Source organism: Corvus hawaiiensis, chromosome 5, assembly GCF_020740725.1.
Source record: "Corvus hawaiiensis isolate bCorHaw1 chromosome 5, bCorHaw1.pri.cur, whole genome shotgun sequence".
Lineage (NCBI taxonomy): Eukaryota > Metazoa > Chordata > Aves > Passeriformes > Corvidae > Corvus > Corvus hawaiiensis.
In genome coordinates, this window is record NC_063217.1 from 71,594,588 (window position 1) to 71,606,999 (window position 12,412).

A 12,412-nucleotide genomic window follows, 5' to 3' on the forward strand; every position below is an offset into this window, starting at 1 on the left:
AAGGATCCTTAGGTGCACTATGTCCAGGTGGAATGCACTGAAATGCACCCCGCAATGCACACCCACAAAAGATCTGGTATAACATTATAGGTTTTACTAATTAGCATATCTATCAAAAATTCCCCAGTGAGAGGCTTGAATGAGCCCCTCCTCCCCAAGGAACCTTCCCCTGGATGGTTCTATCTTAGTTTACAGAATGTGTTCTGGAGAGGACCTTGGGGTCTGGGGCACACTGATCCCTAGCTACGAAGCTTCTGAGATGTTTCATCTCCTAGCTGAACAAACAAGTCCAAGAATGTAGGCAAAAAGCACTAAAAAGGTATAACAGGGGTATAAAAGAAAAGGCAAAAAAATCATCATGGCATCAGAGGCAGGAAGAGAGGATTTTCTCTCTGTTGCCCCTCCTCTGCACCTCACCTCAGACGGGCCCCTCAGGTTGGGCAGCAGTGGGATATAACCAGGGAGGTGCTTTGCCTGAACTTCTGCCTGGTTCCCAGTCAAGTCTTTAATTGCTTATTTGTTTTTCTTTCACTGATGTTCACTACCATGTTCATAATTTAGAGCTGAAACTTCCAGAGACAAGCAGAAGGTAGGAGCATCTGTAGGTTTCATGAAAGGGGCATCCAAGCTCCTGAGGAGAGCCTAAAGAAAATGTACTTACCTAAACTCATTCAATCTTTTTTTAAAGAGATTTCTTCTTTATCTTAGAAGTGAGCTTACCACCCTGCCTATGAACCTAGCTTTCCAAGACACAGAAACCTTCCAGAGTCTTGATCTTGTCCCAGGGTGTGATGTTGGCTTTGAACAGCATTTCTTAGCTTTTTTCATGTCATTTCCTTTACTCAAGGGGAGAGATCTCTCCAGCTCCCTTTCATGGCAGGGCTTCTCTGAAGCAAGGGTCTAAAGTGATTTTTTAAAAATTTTTTATTTTGGCAGTAATCCTACAGATACCACTACTCTTAACTTGCACTACTCTTAACAGCTAAAGTAGAAGTTGCCAAGAGCTCTGAAAAAAAAATAAAGGAAAACAAAGGCAGCCGACTGCATGCCAACTTTGGAAGTTAAAAACTCTGATTTGTAGTTTGGGTGTGTTCCAATTTTATCAAAGCCATGCCTCCATTCTAGTAATACTCTCTGCTAAAAACCAAACTCCTCTACATAAAACTGACTTTTGACTTCCTAATTTAACAGTAACAGCAGCCTTTCTGAAATGATAGTTTCTGTTAGTGGTGAGTTAAAAATCAAAATTCAAACCTTATCCTGCAAGAGGGAGCAATTTCACACATTTTTAGGCTGCTTACTGTAAGATGGGGGAGGAGTGCTGCAAAATCACCCAACAAAACATCAGCTTAAGATGCTGTTAAGGATGCCAGTGCTCCCTACCTTGTGTGCCCCTTCTGATCTGGAAGTCAGCAGAAGCTCTTGTGAAACTCGAGTGCAGAGGCTGCCCCACCGCTGTCCACAAGGATGTGGGGAGGAGCTGCACAGGGGCCGGGCTGCCCTGCTCACAGCACACGTTTCCCGTCCACTCCCAAGGCATTCCTGCTGCTCTGCCAGCCAGCTGCTGGCTCCAGGCCCAGCCTGGGCTTTGCATTCAGGGGATTTGGCTTTGACAGCCCCTTGTCATTTTGGTTTTACATTATCAGCTTTTTGTTATAAGCCATGGGCTTCCAATATCAGCGGTGAAAAACAATTTCAGGTGGAAGCAGCACCATGGGACCGAGACAGAAAACATTCAGAAAAAACAAGTATTTCTCATTTCTTGTAATCACCTGCATTACAGCAATCAAGTGTTGAGTGGTGGTTGGTGATAAGTTGCTTTGCAGGAAAGACAAAGTGAAAAAGAACAGAAAGAGAGGGTTTTTCTGCGTTTCTGATAAACCTGTGGTTATGGCCTTCGGTGACAGATTTGCCAGCAGCAAAGAGTAAGACAAATATCTGCAGTCTGAAGTGTCTGGAAGCAAACTCACACATGCCTTCACTGTACTGCTTTTGTTTGCAGAAGCTTTCAATCTGGATGAGTAGCAGGAACAGGAAAGCATGTGAAGCTTGGAAAACTACCATACTGCTGTCTATAAAGCCCTGATAGGATTTTTATGTGGAGCCCTAAAGAGAACGACATGCAGTGCTTTTTTGGTTGGTTTTTTTTTTCTTTTGCCAAATCCAAGAGCTCAGATGTTTGCAAGCAAAACAAAATAAACTCAGGCATTGAAGCTTCTTCCTGAAATGTGTCTGGTGGCTGATGCCATGGCATGTCCCCCAGCACATGCCTTGTGCACCCTTGGGCACTGCTGTGACACTACTAATGGCACCCATGGCACAAAAGGGAAGGTAATCAGCAGAGAATGATTATTGGTGCAGCTAGAAAGTAGATAAGCAATCTTCTGGGTTTCAGTCCATTGCCTTCCCAGACCCCCCCCTCCATTGGCTGTTCCTTTCTTCCTTTCTTTGCTTTCACCCCCTTTTTGCAGGGACTGTGGCTTATTCTGATTCACTCCATTTCTTTCTTCTCAAACAGCCACAGGGCATGCTTGCTGTTGCCAGGGATATGGTCAATGCATGTGACATCGTGCCACCAAAAACAATCCCATTTATTTCTGGTGTGATGGTGCTGAAATTGGCGCAGCCAGGCTGGGAGCAGGACACCTCAGTCAGCCACGCAATTTTGTGAAAACGATTTTCCGTAAAGGAAGTGTTCTTAGAAAATAGCTCTCAGGGAGAAATGTGCAGGTTTTGCTTGTAAAGTGGTTGTTGGCAAAGGTTTCCTTGCCAAAGTCCAGCCAGAGTATCAATGAGGGATGGTAAACACATGCCATTTTGACTAGAAATTAGAAGGCTACATAGCACTGTGGAAAATATTAGACTTTCTTCTTCCCCTGACCTCAAAGAGCCTGTTAGGAGATTAAGAATCTCCAGCTCTCAAAGGTATAGCTGTTTTACCGAAATTCAGTTAATGAAGAATAATATTTTGGGAACAAGAGAAAACACCTCTGTAGCATGTGGAGTGTTAGGAATAGATGGAAAGTTGCCTGTATAAACAGTTCAGCAACTCTGGGATGAATTATAGGAGCATTTGTATGCATGATTGCCCATCTGTGTAAAACAAGACGTGCAGTCACACACAGGAATGATGTGCAGGGCAGACCTGTGGGGCTGATATTAACGTGCTCCAGAACAAGACCCATCCTGTCACATCCAAGTTTGACCCAAGGAAGTTGAAATAAATAAGTAAATAAATAGGAGGCCTCATGGGGAGGAAACTCAAGGTATGCTATCTACATCTGTGTTTCTGAGTTTGGAGTTTATTTAGACTCAAGTCAGATTTTGGACTGTTACTTCTCCACTTGAAGTTTTTTTGGCAGTTCCAGGAGGGCTGAAGGCTCAGATCCAGCGGGTTCCTTGCAGCTGCGCGGCCCAGTGCAGGCCACGGGCACTGGCAGGGCCTGGGGAGCTGCAGGACTTCAAACCAGGGGTGTTGTCAGGAACTCTGCCTTGCGCAGCTCCCCTCTCCAGTACCAGCTGCGAAATGTCAACACCACCTTCCTCAGAGAACACAATTAATTAAAGGAGGCCTAATTAATTAGTGTCAGGAAAGCAGATGTAGCAATTATGGCAGAAGTAAACAAATGTACATATTGTAAATTGTTCTGCAAAGGATTTGTTCTGGAATCCCCGTGGCCCTTTTTGCTCCTCCCCACGATGCTATTGGGAAGGCCATCAGGGAGAATGTAGAGATAAACTGCAAATTGATGAGGAACTAATGTACTTCTATAAGTTTATATCGCAGGGAAACAATCAGCAAACGGACTGCTTTATTAACCCCTTGGGACTTGGGGGTGAAATACAATCCTGATATTTTATTTCCATCTCATGCAACATCATGTTCCACAAATAAGTCAACTGTTTAAAGCCTGTTTAATGTGAATGGGAAAAAGCAAATGTGGAGCCACACCAGTCTGGTGTTCGAGTGGAGCCTTTAGACTTTATAAAGGATCTGCACTGAAAGAAATCCCTCATACCTTGTAGACATGAGGATGCTCCAAACTCAATATAACAGGCTGTGGAATAGTGAAACACACTTGGAAAACTCAGATAGAAAAGTTTCTGAGTTGCCTTTCAAAATTTCTTCAAGATAAAGAAATGATAAAGAGGGCAAATTAGGCTGGTTAGGGATGTAGCTGTAGAAGCAAATGGGACCAATGTACTGCAATAAGGAGTCGAGATATTAAGAAACCAAGAGCACTGTGTGTGAAAGAAAATGCATTGCACAGTCAGTGCCATGCTGAGGGGAACAGCCCCACGGGCAGCCAGGCACAATCACTTTCTAGATCTCAACAGAGATTTTTACCCTTCACTCTGTGCTCTTTTTTGCTCTGCAGGTAATCATGGCTTTGGTGGAGAGAGGATGGGAGCTGGGATTTAATTTACTTTAGGGTAGAGTCAGCTCACTAATTCATGCTGTGAAGAAGCTGTGAAGGTGGAAAACACCCCCTTGCCCTGGTGATGAATTAAAGGAATAAGGCAGGCAGCAGCAGCCTGTGGCCGGGGTGCTGCGAGAGGGAAGTTGCAGTCAGAGGCCACTGCTCTCCCTGCCTCTTTGTGATTCCCCTTTTCCCCCCAGATGATACTGATATAAGTCAGAAAGAGAAGCTTCCATGGCCCATGCCAAGTTATCTCCTTTATTTCTTCAGGTGACAGTATTTCCTGTGCAAAGGACTGCCACTAAAGAGCTGCTTAGGAATGCTGCTCTGGGGGTATGGGCTGTTCCCCACCACCGCGAGTGCCTTGCCCTGCTAATGGGAGATATTTGTGGATTTTCAGTTTCGTCCTACGGGCTTTGAGCTTATGTGAGTTTCTCCTTGCTTTCAAAAGCCAAGATTTAAAGGTGAATAACTCTGTTTAATGATGGTGCAGTGAGTTGCCAACCTCATGTGGGAATGAGTTTGGTTTCTATTCACAGATATTTGCTTCCTTAGCGCTTGTCTCAAACAATTTTTGTTCCAGTGAGTAAATGAGCAGTGAAACAAGTAATGAGAGGAGTGAAGGTGCAAACAGAATAGCTAGAACAAAGTTTAAAAATCATTCCAAAAAAGCCTACCCACAGTAAGATGTGTGAGAAGAGGAAAGGCAGCCTGTTCCTGTGCCCAGCCATAGGATGGAGAATCCATTCGGGCAGCTGGCGAGGCAGATGGATAATTAGTGCCATAGGTTAGGACCTGGGCAGGCACTGCTGGTGACCTGGCAGTTGCTTTTGGTACTTTATTTGGAAATCTCTTCCTCCTGTGCTTTAGGTACTGGCAGAATAGCACGGGACCATCTTGCATTAGGGACTGGGGCAGCAACAAGTGTGCTTGACTCTTTTGGATCTGAAAAGGAAAACAAAACCTTTAAAAGAATGTTCGAAATCCCCCTTTTTAAGTCTCTCAAAGTCCAAATTCTCCCCTTTTAAGTGGGACACAGGGCTCTTTTTCTTCCTCTTCTGTCTCATTTAAAAAATTACTTCTTTTGTGTGCATTCTAATGCATTTTAGAGTTTTTACAAGACAGCTCTGCCAGCTGTCAGCTTCCAACTACAGCTTCTGTGATCTGAGCACCTATTCAGAGAATGGTAACTTCACTTTTAATAATCATTGACAGGTTTTACACAAACATAAAATATAAGTAATTTTCAGGGACTTGATGCACTGAAAGCTAACCAGCTCTCTGTAACATCCCGTCCTATTTTTGTACCTTGTTTTGTATTTTAGATCCCACTTAAAAGGCAGAGAGGTAATTAAGGTGGTTGAATGAAATGCTCTGATAACAAATAACATTTTCTTGTTTGTAAAAAGTCATCAGTCAGATCGTATGACCTCTACCTGTGCAGGAATTGTGAGAGTGAGTCCAGCACCATTACTGCATTACAGAGCCCAAGTACATTTGTGGACCTTGTACCACTAGATGTCTACAGGCATCCCCTTTCCTGCCTCTTCATTTGTGTGTCCTTGTGCCGCACCCACACAGTGCTGGCAATGCCTTTCCAAATCCCTGTTCTTTTTCAGCAGTCAGTGAATGACAAGCCAAAAGCAAATGGTATCAAATTTGACCAGGCAGGGCAATGTCAAAACGAGCCCCAACAGGGTGGTGTGGCTGCAGTCTTTGCTACCTGCCTGCAGCTGAACAGGTTCCATCCTCATATCCTGTACATTTGGTTTAATTGGCCCGGCCCCTCCAAGGAGAGGCAGCAGCACTGATTTACTGCACTGTATAAATGTGTTTATAGCTTGGCACCAGCACACTTACGCTCACTGTTTTCCAACATGGATTTCCAATAAGCCCTTTGCTCAAATGAGTCTATTAACTTTAAAGTGCCTGAAGCTAAAACGGAATTATGAGAGGCAAGCTTTGGGGGTTGAAGCCCAAAACAGCTGGGAAAGGCTCCTGAAGTCTTCTCTTAGTACCTGTTGTGGTTGATATTTATATTAAGGAAAAGTAATTCAGAAAGTAAAAGCAAACCTGGGACACACATGGCCTCAGCCTGAGCTGCCTTTCACTTCAGCTGGCGCTCAGACCCATCCCATTCCACAGGATTATTAGAGCAGCTCCCGATTTAAGCCAATGTGCAATCAGAACATAACCCGTTCCTTCCTCTGCTTATGAATTTAACTTCCAAGAGTCACATTTCCCTGTTTCTGCAGGGGGGTACCACAGCCTGGGGAGAAGCTCATCTGACTGTGGTGCCTCCAGCAGTGAATTTCATGGCTCTGGTTTGGTCTCCGGCGTTCCGCAGAGCTGGAACACTTCCCTCTCCTCTCCCAGCCCGGGGGGCTGCACAGAGCTGCTCTTGGAACCTCTCAGTGCTGCCCTGCTTGCTGCTGGAGGGGCTGGGATACTTCCATGTGGAACACCAATTACTATCCCTGCAGGGACAGGAAATCAGGCAGAAACTTTTAGCAGACCCCTAAGTACAGTCCATAATTACCTACCTGTACCTGCTCAAGGTTACATCTCTCCAGCTAAGGAATAAGACTGGTTTCTAGTTGCTTGACTGGTTGCTAGTGGCTTGACTTTATCTGGAATAAAAAAGGAACGCCTTAAAACCATGGAGGGTAAAAAAAGATTTGTAGAGAATGGAATTAAATTAGGAAAAGTAGAATTTTGGATGAATATCAGGGGTAAAACAGCCATAGTAATGTCTACTGAACTGTGGAATGATCTCCCAGGGTGAGTGAGTGATGGAGCCCCACAGTGTGAAGAATTAAAGCAGCATCAGGCAAAGCCTCAGGAAATCAGTGTCCAAGGAGGCAGTGTGGCCCAGCCATGGCAGTGCAGGAACTGTGCCTGTGTGGGAATGTCCATTGTCTGTACACTGAACCTGGTCTTGCCCTGTAGTAAAATCTGTTGTATTGCTCAGGGAGGTGTGATCTGCTGAGCTTTAAATCCTGCCTCCATTTAAACTATTGGAGTCTTGCAGGCTAATCCAGCAGCAAGCACTCAGAGGACTCTGGCTGATACTCCCCTGTCCCATCCTCAGCACGTGATGCCTTAAAAATTCTTCAGACTTACATGAGGTAGAACATGGGTATTACTGGGCATTTCTGCTTTAAGAAAAAGAAGTCTCCTTTTGCTTTTGCAATTTTTTATCCCAAGTTACAGGCTGATCCGAGGAAGCATGGCTGCTCTGTCAGTTGGGAGCTGCTCCCTTTCCACTCCAGTTACTTTAGTGCCAGTAAAATGTTTGTGTGACAAGGGAAAAAAAACCCTGTGCACCAAGGTCAGGGTGCAGTGTCTTGCTCTCTGTGAAGATCAGTTTGCATTGTCTTGTTTATGGATGACAGCCATATGAAAGACCTGCAGACATAATGAGAGGATACAGTTTTTAATTACAAATTATGATGTGTTGGTATCACATTATTAAACAAACTGAACTTGTGAATTTTTGCAGAGTACCCAAATTTAGAAAACAGTATTTTTGATGCAGTATTTCTTGGAGCTGCTGTGATGAGTAAATACTGGACTGCATAGACAGTCATCCAGAGTAAAGACAATAGGATTAGATGAGGGAAAATTCATGAACTTGCTTTGTGTAACACTCAGACATCTCACACCATGTGCAGAGATTTTACCATCCAAAACAAAGGTGTGCACACATGCTAGTCACGACCCTTGTAGCTGTGCTCTGGAAATTCATGTTTCTGCATAAAAGAAGAAACAGGAGCAGAGAAGCAGCGAGTGAGGCAATGCTCCCTCTCCCGTGTGTTTGGACTAAATGTGGGAAGCTGAGGGGGGGAACAGGGCTGGCTGAACCTGACCTAGGGCTGTGCAAACAAATCCATCTCCTGTGGCTTGACTCCCCCTGAACCTGGGGAACAGGACCACTGCAGGTAAGCAGGATTGCTTCAAAGACATGTGGTGACAATTCCAGTTTTCCTTTGTAACACAGAATATGTGGAGCCCCTGGGTTTTGTTCAACCACTTAGACCAAAGCACTCAGTCTCCTGTCTTTAGCTCCCTGGCACAAGTCATGAGGCAGTGCTGACAGACTCTTCAAAGTCTCGTGGTTTGGGTCTGTTCAGGAAAAAAGTGCCTCTTGCCACTCACCAGATATGCTGGAGGGCTCAAAAAATAGATGTGGAAAAGCAATGGCCATGGCTACTGTCCTGGCTCCTCACAAATGTTGGCTTTCCCATTCTTCAGTTCGACTACTGCTACGTCACAGTGCGCTTCATCTTCCGGAATGAAATTGGTGCCATTTATTTGCCATCTGGGTTTTTTTCTATATATATATATTTTTATATAGTCTGGAAAGCTTATCCCTTATAATTTTTGGTTTTACTTGACTGGCTCCACTTCCATGGTAACTCCCTTCCAGTATTTCCCATCGTGGCTCAGAATGGCTGGGGGGCTGCAGCAGGTGGGAGAGCCAGGATCTCAGTGGAGCTCTGCAGCACAGATTCACCAGAGATGTCTGATCCAGCAAAAACCTGCATCAGCCTGGGACACAGGATAAATCATTGCAATGGAAACTGAATCTTTCATTTGCTCTTTGTATTTTCTTCCCTTGCTTTGGGTTTGTTTTCTTCTCTTTTCTTCCTTGCAATTGTCAAGGCAGCATCTGGGAGCTTTATGAAACAAATGTTAGCCATTAAAAGCCCATTGCTGCCTGCCAGAAAGGAAAATGGCATCTTATTGAAAACAATATGTAATGGTTATTGCTGTCTTGTTCCAAGTTATGCCCTTGAAAAATGTTGGAGACTTATTTAGTAGCAACTGATGGTGAGGAAAAGCCCAACTAAGGCAGAAAATTAACTGTTGCATTATCTTTTACAGCTTCAAACACCATCATACAATGCCTGGTCTATTGTGTTCCTAGATGTGTTTACAGTTGCTTCAAGGACAAGGAACAACACTTTTCCATGATGCTTTTGTTGCCTCAATGTTGGAGTCACAAATAATTCCTGTCTGGTTTCACATACGGGCCTTGGAGCAGTGATGGAGACTCCGGTCCTGACCAGGAGAGCACAACTCCAGCGATGAAGGTAACAGACCCCTTGCACACACAGCACCCCTTGGGCACTGCCTGGGGGATACTGTGCCTCCAAGGACACTTCTTACCTTAAGCTGGCACCCTCAGCACCTGTATTGCCAGGCCAAGCTGCTGATTCGCTCACAGACTGTTAATCTTTTTTAATGTTTCTATCTTAATCTGTTTTGTATTGCCTTTTATTTCTTTTATTTATTTTCAAGTTTATCTTGTATTAAAATTAGGATTAATAAATTACTATTAAGTGATTTTTACAAATCAAATTAGGAAAGACAGATCTTTTCTCTTGGAAACACGGCATTAATTTCTGCGCTCTGCGAAAGCCCCTCTCTCAGCACAGACTGGAACCAAATCTGGTGGCAGAAGTTGTCCTTCCTAAGACTGAGCTACCATTAATAGGGTAAATATGACTGAGGGTAATGGCCAAAATCCCTGACAGCCTCAAGTTTGCCAGCAGTGGATTTCCACGTGCCTTCAGCTGGGGATTGGGAACCTTGGCTGAGCACAGAGCACTGAATGTGCCGCAGACGGGGCCTTGAGACTTCCTGTGCACACGTGAGCAACAGGCAATGGTTGGGAAAAGCTTGGGGTTCCCACCTTCCCCGGAGCACTGGTGGCAGAGGAATTCTGCCTGGGGTCAGGCACGTTGAGAGGTCCCATAAAGGCACCTCATCCCCTTTGCCCTGACACCTCATAGGCCCTTGTTAACTCTTCTCTTTTTATGGCCCTGCAGGTAAAGGAGTTCATCCTACTGGAATATCCCTGGGGCTGCCAGCGAGGAACTCTTGAGCTGCCCGAACACAAAACCAGATGCACACGTTCTCCATGGGATCAGTGTGCTCTGATGGGTGAAGCTGCTCCAGCTCCACGGAACAGGGACACAGAGCAGCCCCAGCACAGGCAGAAGGCTCTGAAGTGACACCGGGCTGACGGGGAACAGCGTTTGTCCCAGGATTATCATCAGGCCCCTCACAACCACATTTACACTCACGCTGCGTGGATGGGGACTTGTTGACAATTCCCTGAATTCCAGTTTGGAAGGAAAAGTTTTGTGTTTGAAGTGGATTATGGGATGGAGAGGCATGGGCTAGAGAGCAAAGCTGCACTGTGGAAATCGTGGTGGAAATTCCATGTGCAGTTTGGAGGCACTCATCAACACGATGGTAAATGAAAAATGAATAATAACAATCTCTGTATCACAAACCCCACAAGGAACGTAGGTTCAGCTGCCCAGTGTTTTCCTCAGCCTCATTTCTGATTCCTTTTGATAACTGTTGGTGCCGCTTTCTGGTGCCTGGCCAGAGATCATCACTCAGTCCGGCTTCATTTATTCCTTTCACATCCTGATGACTGTGGATTATGGTGAGTGCACAGTTCAAAGCTGCTGGTGTTTGCTGTGATTTGTCTCCAGCGTTACTGAGGGATGTGTTTTCAAGGACTGAGCTTGGCTAACAGGGTCACTGAGTGGTGTCAAGCTGCATTTAGCAACATGGAAAAGGACTTTTGTTAATTTTTTATTGCAAATACTGACTGATTGCTGGTCAGCACACAGGAGTGGCAAAAAGGAAGAACCAGGAAACCTGGAATATGAGAGGCAGTGAAAGTCCCAGGCAGGGATGGCAGTGGAGGGGCACAGAGGCGTTTCTGGGCTGGGAATTCCAGGAGCAAACCAGGACACGGCAGTGAGGACAGGCTGGAGCTGCAGAGCCTTCCCGAGTGCCTTGCACAGGGAGTGATCCACGGGGAGTGTCCCATGGGATTCCTCTGGGAAAGGGATTATGTGTGTTCCAGGTAAAGTAGGGATGCTCTTGCTGTGGGATTGGCAGCGGCAGGAAGTGTTGGAGCCCTTCCCAAACTCCTCTGTGACATCAGAGTGCCCCAGGCATGAGCAGCCTGGCAGTGCAGCCACCTGGAGCTGAGGTACCTCCATGGCTCCTTCAGCTCTGGGGCTTTCTGTGAACTCTTCTGTCAGATAATGGAGAGCTCTGAGCCTCTGGGCTCATAAAGCCTGGTGATTTCATGGTAGGAATCGAACCTCGCTTAGGGCTCAGCTTTGCTATTCCAGCTTCATTATCGCTCCTTGTTTTGGGTGCGTGTCACCCATCTGATGTTCAGCTCTGCTGTTCCCAGAGCAGAATCAGCGCTGGCTGGATCCTGCTCAGCAGAGCCCGAGCCCCTTTTCTGAGGGAGATGAAGCAAACCCAGACTTGCCCTTCTATTCTGAGGAGTGAAAACAAGGCAAGGTTGCCTTTGGAAGTGTGGGTTTCCTCGTGTTTCTGCAACTCCCTGTCCTTAGGTTGCTCTTTTTTGTCTTTTAACATAAAGCAGTGTTGCCTCCTGCTCCACAGCAGAGACAATAGAGGAGGCTCCCTGGATAAAAGCTGGGTGGTTCCCTGCTGCCTTCAGCCTTGTTCTGCAGTGGATTTTCTGTGCAAACACCCTACAAGGGCACTGAACAGGCTGCTGAGGGGAGGAATCCTTTCTGTCCTGGCTGTGGTTTGCAAACCCCTCACTCCCACCCAGATCAGCAACCTGATCATGTAATGAATGGCCCCAGACAGAATTCAGTGTTGGCCTAAAACAATTATTACCATCCAGCTACTGGTTAAATATGTAATTTTTCAATTTCATTGAGTTCTTGCCTTCCTGCTGGTATTAGCCTGGCAACCCTCACACTGCAGCAATTTCCCCTTCGTTTGCTCAAGGTGCTGCAGTCCCGGGAAGTCGGATGGGGCCGCATCAGGTGCTGACATTTAGGTGCCATAACTTCTCCTGAGAAGGACCAGAGGCAGTTCAGGAGCTGTGGGCACCACACGGGTGCAGCTCCTTCCATCCTCTCCTCTGCTCCTTGCCGAGCCACAGCAGCGCCAGTGTCAGTGCTGACAGACAG

General features: G+C 45.8%; 1 long non-coding RNA gene across 3 annotated transcripts in view; it reads left to right on the forward strand.

The window, feature by feature from the left end:
• Nucleotides 1–10,917, forward strand: part of LOC125325719 — a 63,336-nt gene extending 52,419 nt beyond the window's left edge. For all 3 annotated transcript variants that reach the window (XR_007203498.1, XR_007203497.1, XR_007203499.1), the window contains 2 exons: nt 9,309–9,517; nt 10,256–10,917. This is a non-coding gene — a long non-coding RNA (uncharacterized LOC125325719). The remainder of the gene's footprint in view (nt 1–9,308; nt 9,518–10,255) is intronic.
• The last annotated feature ends 1,495 nt before the right edge of the window (nt 10,918–12,412 follow it).